Here is a 20,011-nt window from a genome sequence, read left to right as displayed (position 1 = left end):
CCGCTTGCCCCGGGGTGGGCTGTCCTCCGGCCCGCTGCGCGCCGCACAACCGTGCCGTCCCGCTCCGCTCGCCGATGCTGGCCGTGGCGGGTCGCGCCGGGTGACGGCCGGAGCTGCCTGTCCGCGCTGGCCCGGGGAGCCGTTCCTCGAGAGCGGGGCCGCGCCGGGCGCTTCTCCGGGGAAGGGAGCTGGTTAGCAGCGAGCGGAGCGCTCGGAGGCGCGCTGGCGCCGTTGACCGTTGTGTCGGGACACACACCGCGCCCGGGTGCTCCCGGCTTGTCCGAGCAGAACGACGCGCTCTGTATCCCGGTACAAAGGTGTTCTTTGCCTTCGGGTGATGGGGTTTTGGGGAAACGCATGACAAGGGTTTCCCGGTAGAAAATACAACCCTTTAAAATTTCCTAAGAGTATTTGGCACGTTAAAAGAACTGCCTGTAGGCAAGCACAGCTTTTTAATGTAACATGCAGGGGAAAAAAATCTTGTAAGAAAAAGCAAATAAACCATACACTATTTGCTTATTTAACTGCCTTTGCTAGAGCCAGAGTGCTAATACATCTTGGAAACAGTTTCTTAAGGAACACACATCACTCAAGTAAATCTCAGGCCTTAGCATGACTGTATACATTTTGTACGTACCCATAGGGGATGCATTGTTGCAACAGTGAAAACACCAAACTATTTGAATAAACTACAGTGAAGGGAAAAAAAAATATTTGTTTTATTCGTATTTTTGTCAGCACTTCCTAAGATAATGCAGCAATTGACCCTACAAAGTCTTAACAGCAGATTTAGAAGCTAAATTATCATTGTCTACATTAAAGAGTCTTTCTAGTTCTTAAGAAACCTGTACCCTAGCTCTTCACAAATAAATTGTAATACGAATCTTCCCTTTGTATTGTTTACTAAAAAGAGTCAGTATCTTACCCAGCTGAAAAAACGGATTCAGAGCACCTTAGAAACAGAAGGACCTTAGGATATTCCTCTTAGCAATCTCCTCTTACAAGAGGAAGCGTATCTACTCCATCCCTGGCAGACGGTTGCTTAAATTCTCATGACAACACCTATGGAAGTGATTCCGCAGTTTGCGTTAGTAACCGCTTACAACACTTCTCTGTCTGCTGGGGCAGTGTGACACATTAGCTGTGGTGGCTGTGGAATCTCCTGCTTCTCAACACTTTCAATGGTCGGATAAGCACATGTAGAGTTCGTTCTGTACACACTGGATGCTGCCTCAGTGCTCACTCTAACTACATTTCCTCAGATCACAATGTACCAAAGTGTGATTCTGTGCAGCTCCTTAATTTGGAAGATATAACGTGTTCATTCAAACACCCATGAAAAGCCCATTACATTAAAAGAAATCGCCTTTAGTCTGGTTTTGTTGTTAGGCTTCAGTGTTTGGTGCAGTATAAAACTGATGAGTTTTTTGTCCAAAGAAAATCAGAATACAGAGTAACTGCAGGAAAAAAAGAAAAAGAGATAAGTCATTCCTCCTAACAAAACTGACCTATGTATTCACAAATTGACTGATGACTGACAAGAAAAGCAGAGCAGGAGAAAAATAGCTGTTCTGCTGTTTGCATTTCAAGGCACACTACAGGAATTACAAAGCCATCCAGCTGAAAACACTGACATGATATAAAGATATTTATTAGTTCTTTGTTTATCACATTCCTCTGTCAAAACATCTGCCATATTTAACTGAATCACTACATTATGCTTTTTTTACTGTGCCATTAAAATGGCATATAAGATTTTAGGAGAAATCAAAGCATTAGAGGTATTATAAAAGTACTTGTATAATATGCAATGAACCAGAGATGAATGTAAAAAAAATTAAGGTATTTTAAACAGAGTTGCAAGTAAGTAAAATACTGCATCTATGTAAAATCAAGACGTTAAGACCCTTTATTTCCATATCTTGAAGTCTGTGACTATGAGAATTCAGTAAAAATATAAGATCAAATGTCCTCAGTTTAAACAATTTATATAAAACTGCAAGGAAAGCTAACTCTGCTATTATCTTAAACAACTATGCGATTCAATATTTTAAGTAGAATGTCGCGGTTGAGACGGACAAATTATATGGACCAAGTTCTTCCAGGATGAAAGTAGTAGATGCCATTTATTGCCACAAGTGCATTTTTATACAGTTCTACCAATTCATGTGTCTCTTCACTATTGGTTACGAGTTACAGCAGCAACATCTCATTGGCTAATTTTGCTATCATACATGTTACTCTTCTACTCCCTTCTCTCTCACGGGTACAACTTAGTATCTCCAGACACTCCTTTACTCCCCTCCTTCTCAAGGGTAAACCTGAATATCTTCAAGGCTGATCTCTATTCCCGTACTCTCTGTCAAGGATTCCACAGACCTGCTGTAGTTTCCCACAGTAGAAAGAGAACTGATGTTAGATAAACTTGATGCCAAATATCTTCTTGGTGGCAGAATCCCAGTCTTTCCCAAGTTCAAGTTGCTAGCAAACTGATGGAAAACGCCTCTCAACAATTCTTACCCACTTTATCACTTTCTTGACCAACTCAAAAGCCCAGTGAACACCACTGTGCATAGAAATGAAGTTTAATTACAATGAGATCTTGTAAATCCACCAAAGGAGCATGAAGAAAATTTATTTTAACTATAATTATTTGAAATTGGGTATTTTCTATAGTACAATGGTCCAGCCTGTATAAAATGTAATCTGATGCAGAAAACACCATAACTTGAGCCACTCTGTCTTTTTAGAATCTTGCACATGGGAAATATGTAGACTTATAATCATTACTTGCATTTGTCTGCACTATTTCAGTCACCACAGTGAAGTACACTGCATTTCATAAAGGCAAACCTGACTCCCCCTTTGTGCGTTCAGATACGTTAGAATTCTCTGTTTTTGGTCTACCCAGCCTGCTATCAGCCAGCAATCAATGCAGTTTTATTTGTATTCCAGATCAAGTAGCCAAAACTATACAACCAACTTTTTCTTACTGTCAGAGAGTTTCAAAAGAGGGAGGAAGACTTTGCAGCACTCTCCTGGCTGTTTCTTTATCTTGTTCCTACATGCCTTGTAAAGTGCAAAGTGTGTAAACCTTCCCATTTTGGCACAAGGAATCTGTTGGTGGCTGGGGCAATCCAGATTAACTGGAGGCTGACTTCTTCATGCTTCTTTTAATACCTTCGCCTTTCCTTTATACCAAAAAACTTGCCACCTGATAATTGTTCACTTTGCCTGCAACAAAAGGGAATTTCCAGGAGCAGGGACAGTGTGTACACATATACAGGCACATCGCAAGAAGAGCCAGAGGCCACGAATGCATTGCAAAGAGCAAGTTTTATTTTAGTTACCTCTCTACTGGGGGGTCTCCAAAGTCGCACCTAAGCCCCCAGGCAGAGGTGACAAAGGTGGGGACACAGGCACTGCTAAGTTCAGCCCTGCTGGAAGATCACCGGCCTGCTGAGCTCGCCTGTATTTCAAGGCTTCAGGCAGGCGCAGCCTCCCACCCTTTCTCACAACAAAGCAGGAATCTCAGACATAGTGATAAGGTGCCTAGAGTTTCTCACAGGCCTGTGTTATCTAACACAGAGGTTCTACTTGTCAAGCACACAAGGTCAGTAAAACAATTAGTGTGATGTGTGTGCTTTTTCTACAGACAGGTGTAAGTCACTTGAGCATATTTACATTTAACTAATCTCCTCGCCAAATCTTCCGCTATATCCCCATACGGACAGTATATTCAAAAGATGATAGTGCACTGTGACACACAGAAGTGAGGGCTGGGGATCCAGCACCAGCATTCCATCACTGCAGCTAAAGGAAAGGGTGGAAACTGTGCTGTGAAAAATTGTCTGCTCTAAGAATTTCAAGAGTCTTGTATAGAATATTTTATGGTGTATGCTTATGAAGAACACCAAACCATCATTATAATTCTAAACAAGGATGCAGGCCAAACGGCACAAATTTCATGAACAAAAGGTCCAATAGGATTTTTTTCCTAGTTTCTAAAATACGTGATATTAAAAGTGGAAAAGGTTGCCCTTAAAAAGGTTGAGGTACATGAAAATCCATCCTTGAAGATATTTAATATTCAGCTGGGCCAGATCCTGAAGAACTTATCCAATACCTGAGCTGGCCCTGCTTTAAGGAAGAGATGTCCTCCAGAGGTCACATCCAACCTGAACTATTAAATTATTATAATAAGTATAAAGTATCTTTTACTGCTTTCTATGCTTCTCTATTTTTGTATCATATTTTGCACAGCATTCCTTCCTCCATCCATCTTCTTAAAAGAAACCACGTGCCACCAATATGATTAATACCTTCCATTCCCTTTTCTACAGCCATATCATGCAGTTTAGTCATTGACTCTCCATAATGAAATTAATCTTCTGTGTGTTGAGAAGGTTTACATTACTACATTAAATTACAAGATTTTATTTCAAAGCACACCTTGAATTAGATGAATCATCCAGTTTTATCAGTCTTTTGAAAACTATCCCTTTCAATTTCTTTGTGCAGTGTATGAACTGCAGCACAAGAGCAGCCACCGACTGCAGTAGCTTTTTTTTTTCTCCATTCGGGCCTAAGGAAGAAGAAAAGGGAAGCAGTATAACTATTTAAATTATTTATTGACAACGGATTTCTTGACAACTTTCAGCAAAGTACTCTATATCACTTTAAAACATCAGTTGTCCTAATCCGATTTAATTGTTTCACCATACAATCACTACTATCAAGAGTATCCACCTGGCTTTCAAACTTAAACCTGGTAATGTGTCTTTGGGATTTCTGCAGTTTGTGTTTGCTTGGGTTCTAGTCTACTTTGATTTTAATATACATAATAATGGGCAACTTGTAAGATTTTTGTCCTCTGGTGAAGCACTGTGCCCTCTAATATTTCAGAAAGAAGGGACTGCCTTTTTTTCCCCCAGGTTTTCTGGTCTGCTGCCAGCAAAGAGCATCAATTGACAAAATCCAAAGCGAAGTGTGTATAGGCAGAGTGCAGACTAAATGCTACCAGACAATGTGTGTGTGTGGAAAGAATTATATACATATTATTCATATTATTTGAAATCTGAAAAGCAGAAGGGGTCTCTGCCTCACTCTTAGGAGAGACTTTTCCTCTCTTTTTTTTTTTTTTTTCATTTAGTAGATATTAATACAACAGATACAATAACTGAGATAGAAGAACCTTTATTGCTACTTTAAGTATCTCATATCCTCCACATATTTCTCTGGAAGATGTGCTTAGCAACCAGGACACTATATTGTGAGAGAAGCTGAGAAGAAACTGTATTATTAAAATCAGGCACTTCTGGAAACTTTAAGTGAAGAGATCCATTTAAATTCTGAGCATTTCTTACTGAGAATTCCACTAGACATATAAAGTAATAAAGCATACAGATAAGAAATATAATACAGTGCTGTTTTTAAATGACATAAAAGTATTTACCGAGTGATTGGATGTCTTTTCTAATAAGAAAATTGTTAATTAAACGATCAACATCAAATTTCAAGATTTTTTCTCAACCGTGGACTGAGATTCCAAGAGCCATCCTATGGAACAAAGATATGGATAAGCCAAAGATTCAGGACACTGAAAATGTATTTGGCAAGAAGAAAATGGACAGAGGAGAATTATTTAAGACATTTTCTAAAAAGCTTACAGAAACACAAAGACTCAAATCCACATAATCAATTTAGGTGATCCAAATAATAAACTTCAAAAACCTTTCATATACCATCAAATGTCTGTAATTGATCGGGAATGTTGTAGTTAGCCTACCTTGTAAAAACTCCTCAAGCAGTAAGAACAGTCACTTTGAAATCACTCCCGTATGAAGTATGCACAGTGACAACACTATCCTTTCCAAATGTATTTCAAATTCCTTCTGAAAATTAGTTTTAAAGGTGCTAAGAAATAAGCATTCCTGTTACCCAGCAGGAACAATCAAGGATCCTTCTCCTCTGCTGAGAATGCAAAGTCTCTATAAAAGTATTCATTTTACCATATATGTTGTTAAAGGCAGTATTAACAAAACTAATCCTATTTTATCTGACTTTCCCTGCCAAAAAATAGACAACTCCCATGAATAAAATTATGTGTCAAATTGCTACCCTCAGGTCAGATGGAAGGCAGGCTTTCAACAGGATGTTCAAGTACTTATTCTTCAATATTAAATGCTTTTGAAACTCTACCTGTTCTTGCAGCTTTATGTTCCAGAAACTGAAACTGTAACTCTACTGTAACTGTAGACACAAATTTATAACCATTTACAGACTCGTTTAAGGTAATTTAGAAGATAATATATGATTTTAAATGGATGCTTAGATAGTAATTATCCAAATTATGTAAAAAGTGGAGAATATTAAGTTTAATTAGTGTAAAAAACTGTGAGCAACTTTTAAAAAATTCAACAACTGGCAATTCTGCTGATAAAGAAGAAATCTTGAACTGCATTTTGAGAGTTAATTCCCACAAGAGTCAATCACATGTCTACTACTCTACTCCCCATTATATCCCTGTGGCACATAGTTTTGGTTCAGGGTTTAGAAATTATTTCTTTAAAGTGTCCTGTCAAAAATACAGGAAAATATATGTATCTTCTTGATGCTGAGGTTGGCTATACTTTCCTGCTTTCACGTACAAACTTTATGTATAAAGTTAATTACATGGAGAATTAAGCAATGCTTTAAAAAATAGCAAGACTAAGTCACAAGGATGCAGATTACAGGGTGGACTGTGCTGCACAAAGGAACATGAAGCTGGGCACTTGGAACTCACTGCATCTGGTGTACAGGGTGTACTCCCAGCAAAAGGGAATTCAACAAACCACCGTGTTGATTAGCCAACCTGCTGATAAACAACAGGAGTCTCTATTGAGGACGTCCCATGGTGGCTTCTTCACTTGGCTCACGTAATACTCTTGAGAACCTCCTTCTGTTTATTACTTACAGATATTGAATGTGTGACCCACAAGATGTGGACAGGCTGGAGAAGGTCCAGAGAAAGGCCACAAAGATGATCAAAGGACTGAGAAGCTGTTGTGTGAGGAAAGGCTGAGAGAAGTGGGTTTGCTCAGACTTGAGAAGGCTCAGGGGAGACCTTGTCACCATGTTCCAGTATTTAAAGGGTGGCTATAAAGAAGATGCAGACTCCCTTTTTGCAAGGAGTCACATGGAAAAGACAAGGGGTAATGGGTACACGTTACTCCTGGGGAGATTCCAACTGGACATACCTTGAATACCATGTTCAATTTTGGGCCCCTCAGCACAGGAAAGACATTGAGGTGCTGGAGAGAGTTCAGAGAAGGGCAACAAAGCTGGTGAGGGGTCTGGAGCACAAGTGTGATGAGGAGCAGCTGAGGGAACTGGGGCTGTTCAGCCTGGAGGAAAGGAGGCTGAGGGGAGACAGCAGCACAAAACCAGCAAACTCAAAATATGAAATCTAACCTGTGCCAACTCGAGTCAACTTTCTAAGTCTTGCAGGAACAAATACATCCTCAGAGATAGAGGCTTCCTACCAATCACAGCATTCCTAAGTTTGGGTTCACGTTGCTTTATGACAAAGATGTTTACAGTTACCTTATAATAAAAGACAAGACATGAAAAGGAGAACAATCGTTCTTGTGTGACTACTATGCCCTAGGCACAGAACTCTTGTTTCAAAATGAGAAGACGCTATTTTAAGATTGTATTTTAACAAACCTGTGTGTTTTCATTTAATGCTTTGCCCTGTTGCCCTGTTTCTGGTGACACAGAAACAGGCACATGAAAGGTGGTACAACCATGCCAAAAACTCAGTTCAGTGATGTAGGTGATTTTGATCACAGTTGTAGAATTTGGAGATATGTTTCTGACACTTATTACAAAAAATATCCCCCCAAAAACCCCAAATCAAAATGCACAAACTACCTTCAATGACATCCGTAAGGCCTATGTTTTCCAAAACAATAAGCTAATTAGCGTTTAGGCACATTGAAACCAACTGCTAACCCAGAAACTACTATTTGGTTTTGGTGAAGTGTAAGGAAAAAATAGGACTATGATATGAAATGTCAAACTTTCAATAATTTATTAATTTCTGGCAAAAACTGATCAACAGTAACTGAATAAATCAATATTTTACCAAAAAAGAAGGAACCACCTGAAAGAGAAATAGCTGTTTGATGTAAGCCATAGCACATATTTAAAGATCAATAGTTGATTTTAGAAGTATCATATGTATGGTCCAAGCAAGTTCTAGTAAAAAGGAGCTTCCTAACAAAGACATGATTCAGCAAAGAACCGGACAACTGCAAAATTTTCAAATAGGTACTAAACCACAATATTCAACATACTGGTGCATCCTGGTCCATTAGATAAGCCCCAGCACCCTGACTGATAGATTTCTGATATTACCTATGTGCTTGTTTATTTTCTTCAACCTATGAAAGATTGTTCGAAAATAAGCCATTTCATCTCTATAGACAGAAAAACAATATTCTCTTAAATGACATGACTACCTGAAATCCAGTCAAGTGGTGGCAACAAGGGACACAAGAGAAACCAAAACGAGTGTTGCACATCTTCATTATTGAGTGCTTTCAGATCTTGAGATTGAAGGAGCTACATCAAAGTACAAAAAACATTTCACCTCTCCGGTGACATGGTTTCCGTTGATAAAAGCTTCAAATACACAAGCAGCAGATCTGTCATCCAAAGGAAAGACATATTTAGGTTCAATTGGTTTACTGGTTTGATTAGTGTAGGTCTGAAACATTACTACCTGAAATGAATATTTTTTGTGTAACCGTAATGTTAATATGTGATTAAAGCATGAATACATTAAGTGTAACAGCATAACTGTCTTGCACCACAAAACCTCAACAGGTATGCTGCGACTGGAACTACTGTTTGTACCTTAGTAACAAAGGTGTAACGTTCATCAGTGTTTGACAAATATGTATCTCCAGAAACATGCAAGGAGCTGTAGAACTTTTAATCTCTAACTCCTCAATCTCATGTCTTCCAGAAGAGTAAGCCATGACCTTCCAAAGGTTATCTGATATACTGGCAGAGCTGGAGCTGTCAAGCTATTGCCTACCCAAGAAGTCACCACTGCAGTATGTCTATAATAGTTTCAAGCAGTAAGGACTAAACAAGAAGGAAGAGTAAAGCTCCACAAAAACTTGGTCTATTTTTACAATAAACTAAAAGGGTGTTTTGAAAATCCTACGTTACTTCTGTATGCATAGTATCAGTCTTCTAATGACAGAATTTCTGTCTCTGAGGTGGCAGATTGCATCTGACTTTCTTCACACATCCACTCTTCTATTTACTTACCACGTGTCATCACAAAACTCTACCAATTCCTCATTGCCCTTCATATTGTTCCTTGTCATCTGATAATTTCTGGTTTATGCCCTGTATGTTCCGACTCTTCTTTGCTTTGATGGACTTGGTCATAGAACAGATGCCACTGGATAGTAATTAATTCCATAAGAAACCAGACAAAAAAGCCCAAACCAACCAACCAATTTCCCCCCCCAAAATCCCTCATGAGAACAGTTGTTCAAAGGAATCAGACAGATCCAACAACAGTTGTGTCAAAATAGTTCAAGCACAGATGCATTTGCAGTCCGTTCTTTCAAACCCTTTTCTCCTATTTTCCTCTGCTTTCTTTCTTAAAGCTTTGGCAAAAGCACAAAAAAACCCCATTATTTACTTTTATGAAGCTACTTTGGCACTGGAAATCCCTGAATACACATCCTTGTGGGGGGAGACATGTGACAGAACTCAGGAAAGCCACAGCTTTGGCGTGATGGAAACTGCTTCAGGGAGGATGCAGCTGGAGGGGGAGGAGATTGTGGAATTACGCCCCAGGACTGCAAAAAGACCTGTGACTTGACAGAATGTGTTCTTAGGGCATATGTACTGAAAAAAAGGTGGACTCTTACTTTAGCCTGCTTGGCTAATTTTTATTAGTTAATTCTCAGGTTAGAATAGTAAGTTATTTCATATTGATACTTGTGAAAGCTAATTTAGGTTGTCTAACCAAAGTCAAAACCAAAATACAGATACATTTCCATAAACCTTGAATCAGACTAGGTATTTCTCACTGTTTTATAATTCAACTGGCAAAGAGGTTGCCAAGAAGGTCTTCGGAAGGGAACAGAATGTGTACACTATGGCAGAAGGTTTCTCTACAATGGTGACTTGATTAAACATAGGCAGAAAATAGACTTCAAAATAGCACCAAGACTTCCACTGTCCAAAGAGCTTTTGGTATTTGTTTGAGTATATACCTCTAAGAACTCTTTCCACCCAGTTTCAGAACCTTCCTTCATTTAGGAAATGAAGGAATTGCACCCCCCTCTCCCCCTCTTTTTTTTTTGCAATTAACTAAACACTAAGTAGCATTTTGACTAAAACACTATTTAACCAACATTAATTTTTTCTGGGCTGAGTTATGGAAAAGGACAATAAATAGCATACTCTACCTGTGCTACAAAGTCTGTTGTCGTTGCCTTGATATCTACACTTTTCAGAGGGACAGGATTTCCCAATCTGTCCTGAAGGCCAGTTCTTACAGGATTTGAAAGATTTGTATTTTCATACCCTAAACAAAGAGTTTACAAAAGATTTAAAAGATAATTTTTGAAATACACATTCAGGAAAGATGATTGAAACTAATCCTATATCAACACCCACGTTTATGTATGCAATTCACAACACAAAAGTAGCACCCAGATTCTGAGTACTCGAGTTGTATTGTTGAGCTGTAAGCTGGTTGTCTAAGAGATCCTGAGTTCATGATAGTACTTTAAGGTCTTAGAAGGTCTTTGTTTAGAACTTCGCATTTGAATTATTTATAGACCATCTGATGATTTATGCAAAAGCGCATCCCATGCTTCTCTTGAAACACACTGTCACAGGAGGAGTTGCAACTGCTGTTGGTAATTATGCCTATAGGAAATCCGTTAAACAGATGCTACACAGATGCCACATGGTAATCGCTAATTTGGTAACATCCACAAATAAACTACCAATTATTTTTCATTATGCTCTCTTTATACAAGTACGCTCAAAAGTGTTCTAATAAATATTTAGGAAACTCTGGAAGCAAGTCAATACACAAACAGAAAACATTTCTTACTCTCTTGCTGTAATTTCTTAAACTCTCGCTGTAAATAACATTGTGAATGGCTCATTGTTATCTTGCTCCAGTTCCATCCCAACTGCAGGCTGAAATGGTTTTATTTGATCTTCAGCAAGGCAAAACTTAACAAGATATCTAATTTTAACCTGACAGGTTTTATACACAACAAATTCATCACCCTGATAGAAACAAAGAAACAATAACAACAAAGCTGCAGATAATATCTAAAACAATGCAAATGGATTAAGAGGTGAACCTAAATGACACATCATTTTTGAAAAAGAATAAAAACCTCACAGCTTTTATTTTCACTCCCCTAATCTCTCTGTATCAGTACAACTCGCATCTCTTACCTCCTTACTTTGTATTCTTCACACTCCTTCTATTTCCTCTTCTCCACAAAGCACAATCATTCCTCAAATGAACTAAAACCAAAAAAAAGTACAAAAGTGGTGGGTGCCTGGATGCAACTGTATGTGCTAGTGTGCCACTACAGTTGTCACCTCTGCCGTACAGAACCAATCCAAGGATCTTTATCAGCTGGATTCCTTTACAGAGCAATGAACTTTTCACGGTAGTGATTTCTTATTCCACACAAAGTAAAATATCGCTTCCAAATATCAATTTAAATTGTCATAATGGTTCAGTTATCATAAAGCATGAGATTTACATCTTTCTTTTAAGTATTGTTTTCTTGCGCAAATTCTTTACAAATAGGAATTTAGAGACTTAGAAATTTTATACACACTTTACAGGCTGCAAGACAGACAAAAGTGATTTTACACATTACTGTCTAGTGATTTAGTGTCCAGATGGAAATGCAGGTTACATTCATTTTGTTATCTATCAGTGATACAATAAATCCAAAATATGGTGCCATTTCAAGTGCCCAGAACTGCAGGAGCAGTACCTCAAACTCTGAAGAGATGGCTGCTGTTTTATAGACTGTGCACACTGTCATAAGCTGATGATACATTATTTAGCGAATAATCTTGTTCATACAAATCTAAGCAGGATCCATGTGCCACATCATAAACTGCCAGGAGCTGTGTTTTCTCCATTTCACTGGGTGAAATATACTTAGTACTAGCCCTATATGTAAAGAAAGATCATACATATTTTATTACAATTTATATTAATGTAAACTTCATAGGAGTTTAAAGATACACAAATACTTCTGAACAGATGGACAGGAATAAACTTTATAAATTAAATTACCTTAAAAGTATTAAGCATTATATCTACTTAATTTGAAAAATAAAAAGAATATGCAAAGGATTGTTGTTATTCAGACCTAAGAGAATCACTGAAGTAAATGCCACTGCCCAATTTCCTCTCCAGGCCATGATCTGTTTTTGGCATTCAGCATCAGGAATTTTAGAGCAAGTGTAACTTCTAGTATATTCCCACATAGTAATTAAATACCACCCTATGACTGAAGAGCAGTGTCTAAAAGCGAAGGCTGCATTTTGTTAATAGCTTTAAGAGTATTTGAACTGGTTTTGTTCCTTTAACTCAGTAATTAGAAATAGTTACAACAATATTGTTTCCCTATCAACTCAGAGCAGCCTCAGTTATCTTGATTTTCAGCTCTCCCACGAATTTTCATGAGAGAAAAAGATGCTCAGCACTTCTAAAAACAACAAATCAGACTGGATTGCAAAATCCCATGTGAGACAAGAAAATACAAAAAGTTGTGATGATAAACAGAGCTTCAATCAGAAAATCATAAAGCTTGAACCATACTGTTATAACACCTGTTGAGTTGGTAGAAGCTTTGCAGGTATCAGGGAGCTGGACTGTAGGTGCAAACTGAAATGGAAAAATGTGAAATGCATTCTGTTGAAATTAACTAAAACTTTCAGGTTACTGTCATTTTTTTCCAGTGGAGTCAAATAAAGACAGTAATTGGAGTAGCTTTTTTGTTATTTTTAATATTTTATCCACATTTCCAACTTGAAGTCTTATTTAAAGTTTCATTAAAAGAAAAAACAAATGGAAAGGCTTCATAGAATGGAACTAATATTTCTTTGCTGAAAAATTCTAATTTTTCTATCGACTTTATTGCCAGTTTCCATGGTTGCTGATTTCTTAAAAGCTTATTCTAAATATTAATCTTCTAAAACCTTCTTTCCCTAAGTAACTGATAGATGAATAAACTATGCCAAATATACCTACCCTGTCTGTCTGGCCTTTGGTCAGACATGTCATCTTGTGATTTATTTACCTCATATACCAATCTGAAAAAACTTCCCCTTTACAACTGATGTCCAAATGAAATCTGCACATAAAACAGCGAGCTGATACTTCTGAATATTTTTTAGACCAGGACAGTTGAGGACATCAGCAGTATACACAAGAACATGTGTACTCTGAAGCACAGGTTACAAATACAGGTGCAATGGAAACATTCTAAACCAGACCTTTTTGGACCATACTTTAATTGAAACATTTCATTTAGAAACATGGTACATCTGCACTTCATCCACGGCCAGCAGAGAGAGCAGAACTCTTTCATGAACAGTTCAGCTCAACTAAAATATGGGTTTCTTCAGAGTGTGTCTACTTTTCTACAGTAACTACAAAGATATGAAGGTGACCAAGTGCCCAACATTCTGTAGCGCCTTTAGCAGCACATAAGAGGTCCAATAATGCACCAAGTTCTGTTGTGGCCAACATGGTACAAACTCAAAGCTATCTGGTGCAAGAGTGTCCCCCCCCCCAAAAAAAAGCTGGCTAGAACACTGAATAATAATAATAATAATAATCATCATCATCATCTTTGGTAGCCTTATAAAAAAATCATACATTGTTTTTCTGGAATCATATATATGATGAAGGTTAAAACTTTCTGCATAGTTAGGACAAAAATAAAAGCATTTAAAGAAGTCAAATAAAATGAAATGGTCAGAAGTAAGAGGCAGTGGATTTTGCACCTCAAAGAGTTAACATTAAGCATTCAAGAACTGATGGGCACAGATAAATGAGAAGTTATAACATCAGAATGAAATTAGATCTACTCTGCTTGGAACCATCACGATAAACGCATCTACTTTTATTTGTTACATATAACATAAGCGCAGCTTTAAAAATATGAGCTGTTCCCTGATGCAGCAGCACTGAGCCCAGATTTGTTCTGAGGTTCTTTTTACTCCTAAAGCATAACGTAACTTCTGAAGCTTGGGTAAGATTTACCCTGAACAGGTTGGCCACTTGTTAGCTATTCTCAGCATCCTAGAGCTCAAAAATTCCAGGTTTTGAAATATAAAGATGATTCAAAATACAGATTTCAATTAATACGTTTTTGTACTGCATTAACTCTTAGTATATTTGCCATTTTCAACTTATTTTTTTTTAGCAAATTTTTTTTTAAAGCTTATTGGCTTTATGAGGCATGCTCTTGACTTTTTTCCCTCCAAATTGTATTTGGAGATCAGCAGTTTGATTGGATAAATGTGAGCCTTAATTATTGTCCACCTGTTGCTTCACAGCCACCACAGAGATGTGTCAAAACATCTTGAAAATCTTGAATTTAAAGCGCAAAGAAATCTATCACATTTTAGGAATACCCTTGCTAGACCTTGATATGTTATTCTTTAATTCTTCACTTCCTCTCCTGACAATGTGCATTGTAAGAGTTACCAGGAAACTGCTGGGCTCTGAACAAGATGATAACATACCTATAATATTCATTTTCTTCACACATTCCTTTCTTTTTCCTTCAATGTTAACGTCTTATGTTATACACAATTTAAACTGCAGACTCTGAGGACAATGTATACGATTTTTGGTGTTTGTAAAATGACAAACACCTGTAGGAGCTATACATAGGAGTAGGATTTCAAGTAATTCACCCAGTGTTATGTTAGTAAACATTCTATAAGAGTGATAGGGAGAAATTAAGTCAGTCTTACTCTTCTCAAAATTAAAAAACTGTATACAGAAAAAACAAAAAATTGAAATAGTAATACAATGCATTACCTAATCCGCAAGGTGGATTAGAAGTAAGCACTCATTAATATGGCAGTATTTACGAGCTTGCTGGAATTAGTACCTATGGGAAGGAGGAAATAAATGTCAATTTCAAATGGCAAAACTAACAAGGTATTATGCCTTCACTATTAAGTTAGATAATGTTAGATAATTCCCTGTCACTAGCATGTTCCTCGGCACACGCACACTTCTAGTTTCTGCCAATTGACATCCTCCTGGGTTCTCCTGGTTTGGGAGACAGAACATTACCACGACATTCCCATTAGGCAGTTTGGATATGAACACTCAGTCGTGAGGTCCAAGGGAGTTCAGAAGTATGAGTGTGGGAGCAGCCATACCAGCTGGCCACAGTCCCTGCGAGCATCCTCAGGCAGGTGATGTACCCATATGGGTGCAGCCCACTGATTTCACTGCTGAGTATGTCACACAAACAGGCTCCTTGATTTATCCAGGCTGTGTGTTCAATATATACTCAAAATGAAAGGTGTATTTAAATAAAAAACTGGAATATCACAGATTTCTAACTCTACAACCCTCTATTCCTCACTCCGTAATCAAACGCTTGCATTAACAATAACATAACCAAAACTCAGTTCTGTGATGCATCTCCTTATTTGGTTTCCCTTCACTAACAATGAGAGAAGAAAAACAGCATGGCAATTTTATCCAGGAGAAATACCTGCCTGGTTCTTTTGTGGAGGGAGAATATTGCTCTTAATTTTTTATGTGACATTTCAGTACTACAGAGCCAGATGCATTAAAAACGTAAACTGAATATCTCCATTTAAATATTGAACAGAGACATAATCTCTACAGTTCTTATTTCTCCACATGAGGCAAGGTTAACACTCTACAACTTGCACCACTTGATATTTTCCTACTGAGATCTCAGAAACAAATCTGGAACCTACCTTGAGATTCAGCACAAAATAAACCACTCCACCATTTTCTTTTATGCACACTTTCAGTCTGCTCTTCTCCTGAGTGGGTATTTCACTTTAATAAAGAACACACAGTTTGCAAAGATTGTCATTGCCTCATTGCCCTTCTGTTAAAAGAGAAAATAATATTTTTTTTTTTGGCTGAGAAAATTTTCATTCCCACAATGCACCTGAGTAGTCTGTCCCCAAATATATCTTCTGCAAGTCTAGGAAGTTCCAAAACAAATCCCATTTTATTCATCTGGTAAACAAATCCACCCAGAACATCTCCTAATCAAGTTTTTTAATTACATGGAAAATGTAGTGTGAACTACCTTTTCAGTAAAGTAATGACTTGAACTAAGTCTTGTCTTGATCTCTTGCTGCTAATACTCACTGTAAGTAATGTGAAATTATCTTAATTTAGACTGGATCAACCTCTCAGTTCCCCTTTCACACAGTACTGTCTTTTTCAAGAATGCAAACTGCTTTTCATGTTTCCACTCACTGATTTATAATCTGTAGATATATTAAAAAAACCCATGCCACAACATTTAAAAAGACCTTTGGAAAACTGATCTAAATTAAACCAAACACAACAAATAAAACCTCATCAACAACAAAACCCCTAAACCCAAGAAGCTAGCTTTAAACCAGATCTGTTTCTTGACTGAATTCACAATATGGCCTATGGCCAAGATTTACAAAAATGAGTAGTGTAGCAGTGGAAATGATGGAGGGGCAGGGGAAAAGATGAAAGTAAGGGGACTGGTTTTCTCAGCAGTGTCAACTTAAATAGTCTGTAAAACAACCTGAATGAAAATCAGCTGTGTGTTATTTGTGACAAACTATGCTAAGATATGAGAGGCTAGGAGAGTTTTATTTAAACAATAGTAGAATTTATGACAATGTGAAAAATGCAGTTGTGATTCGTGCTAAGAGGTTTAATGTTTACAGGTATAACCAAATGAGGCATGGACTCTGAACTTGGAAAAGGGAAAGGTGGTTAAGTTCTATGTAAAAAGTTATGAAACTTGTTTAGGAAGTTATATTGATAGAGCGAACTAACATTTTAAGGGTTAAGCAACTATATAATAAGGGCCTACTAACAAGCTAACATTTTAAACCTGCTAAAAAAAAACAAAGCAGGACTTCGTTAAATGCCGAGATAATAAGTTTTACAGCACCAGCTGCAACCTTGAGGAGACAAGATAGCCAAGATTTACAGCAAAAAGGAGGCACCAGCCTGGTTCCAGTCGGTTTGGTAGCTTGGATTCCAGCCAGTTCCTTCTAATGAGCCAAAGGTAAAAAGTCCACTGTGAGGAAGCTGAAGGAGCCTTCATCCAAAGACCCCTAAAGACCCTTCCTCAAATTCACCAAGTGACAATGCACAGGCGCAACAGGGGAGGGTCAAGGAGGGGAATATGCAAATGGTTATCTGAGACTCATTTTAATAAAAAGCGGGAAAGGTCACGAATATGTATACGCGTTCCTGGGTCATTATGAATATGTAATACCATATTTAAGCACACTTATTATTAAAAGTGTGCGTGTTGGGCGGAGTGAATCCCCCGCGCACCCAGCGCTGTTTTGCTTATGCTCTAATGAACACATGTTTAAAGAATACAATTAAGGAATTGGATTAAACGTTGTTTATCCATAGAAAAAGCGTAAGTTATTTATTTCAACAACAAAATATAAAGGCAACATCTGGTTTAAGTGACTAAAATGTATCATCAATGCGTACTTATTTTTCTGGATGCATATTAAGTGTCAAGTTATTTTAAAAACTGATGAGAATGATAATTACAGTATTAGTGAGAACACTATATAGCACATGGAGCTCTTTATATAGCACATGATGTCCTCAGCATGCCACGGGCTTTCCAGGGCTTCAGAGCCCTTCAGTGGTAGATAAGTGTTAAATGCAAGCTAGAGGGCCTATGAAAGTCAAGCTGCTATAAAGTGAGAAAAAAAAATATTGCCAGAATCGATCTATAAGTAAACCATAGGTGAGCCGGTAAGCAGAAAGGAATGTGTAAACTTGGGAGATTTGTTTTCTCCAAGTTTCTCTGCAAATGCATCCCCCCTTCTCTATTGTAAGCATAAGAACTTAAATGACCCTGATCCCACTCCTCTCCTTAAATATTGAAGGAGCCAAATAATTTACACTCACCTGCTCAGGCAGCTGCCCTCCCTCTAAGATCCTCCTGCTTCCCCAACAGCATGAGGTACAACTGGAGAGCCAGGGTGTTGTAGGTAGGAAGGGCTGGGACACACTTATACCTCACTGTAAAATGCCTGAAAGGACAGCAACTCAGTCAAATAAACCAAGCAAAGTGCAGTCCACTGCACACTAGGGAGCAGCAACCCTTGTTGCACTTGGCAGGAAGAGGAAATTGTCACTCTTAAAGCACAAGTAAACTTTGGAATACCTGACAGAAAGCAGGAAAGTGAGTTAGAACCCGTCTTAAGTCTGTTCCCAGCAGTTTTTTCTCTCCCTTCAGTGAGTATTTGTTAATGAATGCTACCACTGAATACTAGCCTCTCTTCTCCTATTTCCCTAGAAAACCAAACTTGTCAAGGAATTTTAGCAGTGTTTGGCTTTTCTCTTGAATAGCAACATTTCCAAAATTCAGTATCAGAAAACTATTGTATTAATCTGTGTGTTGAGAATTAATTAACTGCTGATAAACACTTTATAACTGGAATACCATGTGGTTACAGCATCAAAGAAGTTATGCAAAGTGGAACTGCTGACAATTTCCACTGGTTCAGTTCTTATAATTTTAACTGACGTTGGTGGAGATCCATAAGGCCCCAATAGCCTCCAAAGGAATTCACACAAGCACGTCAGCTTGTACTTCGTGATCAAACCACGAATTCAACAGCATTGTTAACAATGGATTACATTTTTAGCACAGAAAAGAAGCCAAAAGTAAATTCTTATCATCCAACAAGAGACCATGAATAACCTGTAGTCCTGTGAGACATTCAGTGTGTAGGCAAACTGAAAACAAACCTCTACTGTATTTTCCTACTAAAGATGTCAAAGGGACTAAACATGATACTGGCTTTAAAAAAAGCATGAGTACGAATCCTTGCATTTACCAGCACAGTAACTTTCCACTGTTAGTGCAGAATCTGGACTAGGATAATCATGTAGACAATATATGCATAACTGTCAAAAACAAAGTGCAGGAAAGATGATGGACAGTTTTGTAGAAAGAGGCCTGTGGAACTATAAAAAGTAACAGCAGAAATTAAAACAATTAGTACACAACCAAAAGGGTTGCCCCAGGTTTGTACAACCTAGAACTCTGTCTTGTACCTACCCACAGCAGCTGCCAAAACAGGTCACAGCGGGCAATGTGCCACAAGTTTTTGGAGCATGGTGCTCTGCCATTTACTGGAGTTCAGGGGAAAATGCTAATTTCACTCAGTAAGACAGAGCATGCATAAAGCACAATATGTCAGAGTCAGTGGATGCTCTCTGCCCATTTATCTTTCCATTCCTCCCTCACTGCAGCTATTTAAAGATTAAAAGGGTATAAGCAGCCGCAATAAAAGCACACCACATACCCAGAGCCTCACGCCTGCACGCCGAAGGGCCTGCGGACAGCTCACCGACGGGAACCTCCTCACACCAGGCGGGACATAGCGCGGACAGGCCCAGAGAAACCCTATCTGCCCACAGAGCCACCAGTAGCAACGCGGGAGGGACCCGGGAGCCGCCTCCACCTGCTGGCCGTCCTCAGGAGCGAGGGGCAAACCCAGCCGCCTGCAAGCAATCCCTCCACCTCAGTCCTCACCGCCTCTTCCCGCCCTGACAGCCCGGGCAGGAACAGGGCCAGTGGCGATTGCCGCCGCACTACTTCAGTGTTGCTGCCCGTCAACGGCCTTTTCGCCGCGGAGGCTCCTGGGAGGTGTAGTTCGAGCGCCAAGGACAGCCTCC

At 38.6% G+C, this 20,011-nt stretch overlaps 1 long non-coding RNA gene across 6 annotated transcripts; it reads right to left on the bottom strand.

Annotated features, from left to right (window-relative positions):
* Positions 1–2,096: 2,096 nt before the first annotated feature.
* On the bottom strand, positions 2,097–19,959 carry LOC102085077 (uncharacterized). 6 transcript variants are annotated; one of them, XR_010469674.1, is made up of 10 exons: positions 19,639–19,959; positions 18,233–18,357; positions 16,048–16,184; positions 15,125–15,197; positions 11,497–11,568; positions 10,485–10,603; positions 9,328–9,463; positions 8,508–8,693; positions 5,456–7,587; positions 2,097–4,585 (listed from the first exon to the last, which is right to left on the bottom strand). It is a non-coding gene; the product is annotated as an uncharacterized LOC102085077 (long non-coding RNA). The 6 variants fall into 6 exon arrangements; XR_010469676.1 differs by lacking the exon at positions 2,097–4,585 and having other exon boundaries at positions 5,181–5,559; positions 7,456–7,587; XR_010469672.1 differs by lacking the exon at positions 2,097–4,585 and having other exon boundaries at positions 5,181–7,587.
* Between the last annotated feature and the right edge of the window lie 52 nt (positions 19,960–20,011).

The sequence above is a fragment of the Columba livia genome, chromosome 1 (assembly GCF_036013475.1).
Source record: "Columba livia isolate bColLiv1 breed racing homer chromosome 1, bColLiv1.pat.W.v2, whole genome shotgun sequence".
Lineage (NCBI taxonomy): Eukaryota > Metazoa > Chordata > Aves > Columbiformes > Columbidae > Columba > Columba livia.
The sequence above is the reverse complement of the archived record's forward strand: the minus strand, read 5'-3'. Positions and strand labels throughout refer to the sequence as shown.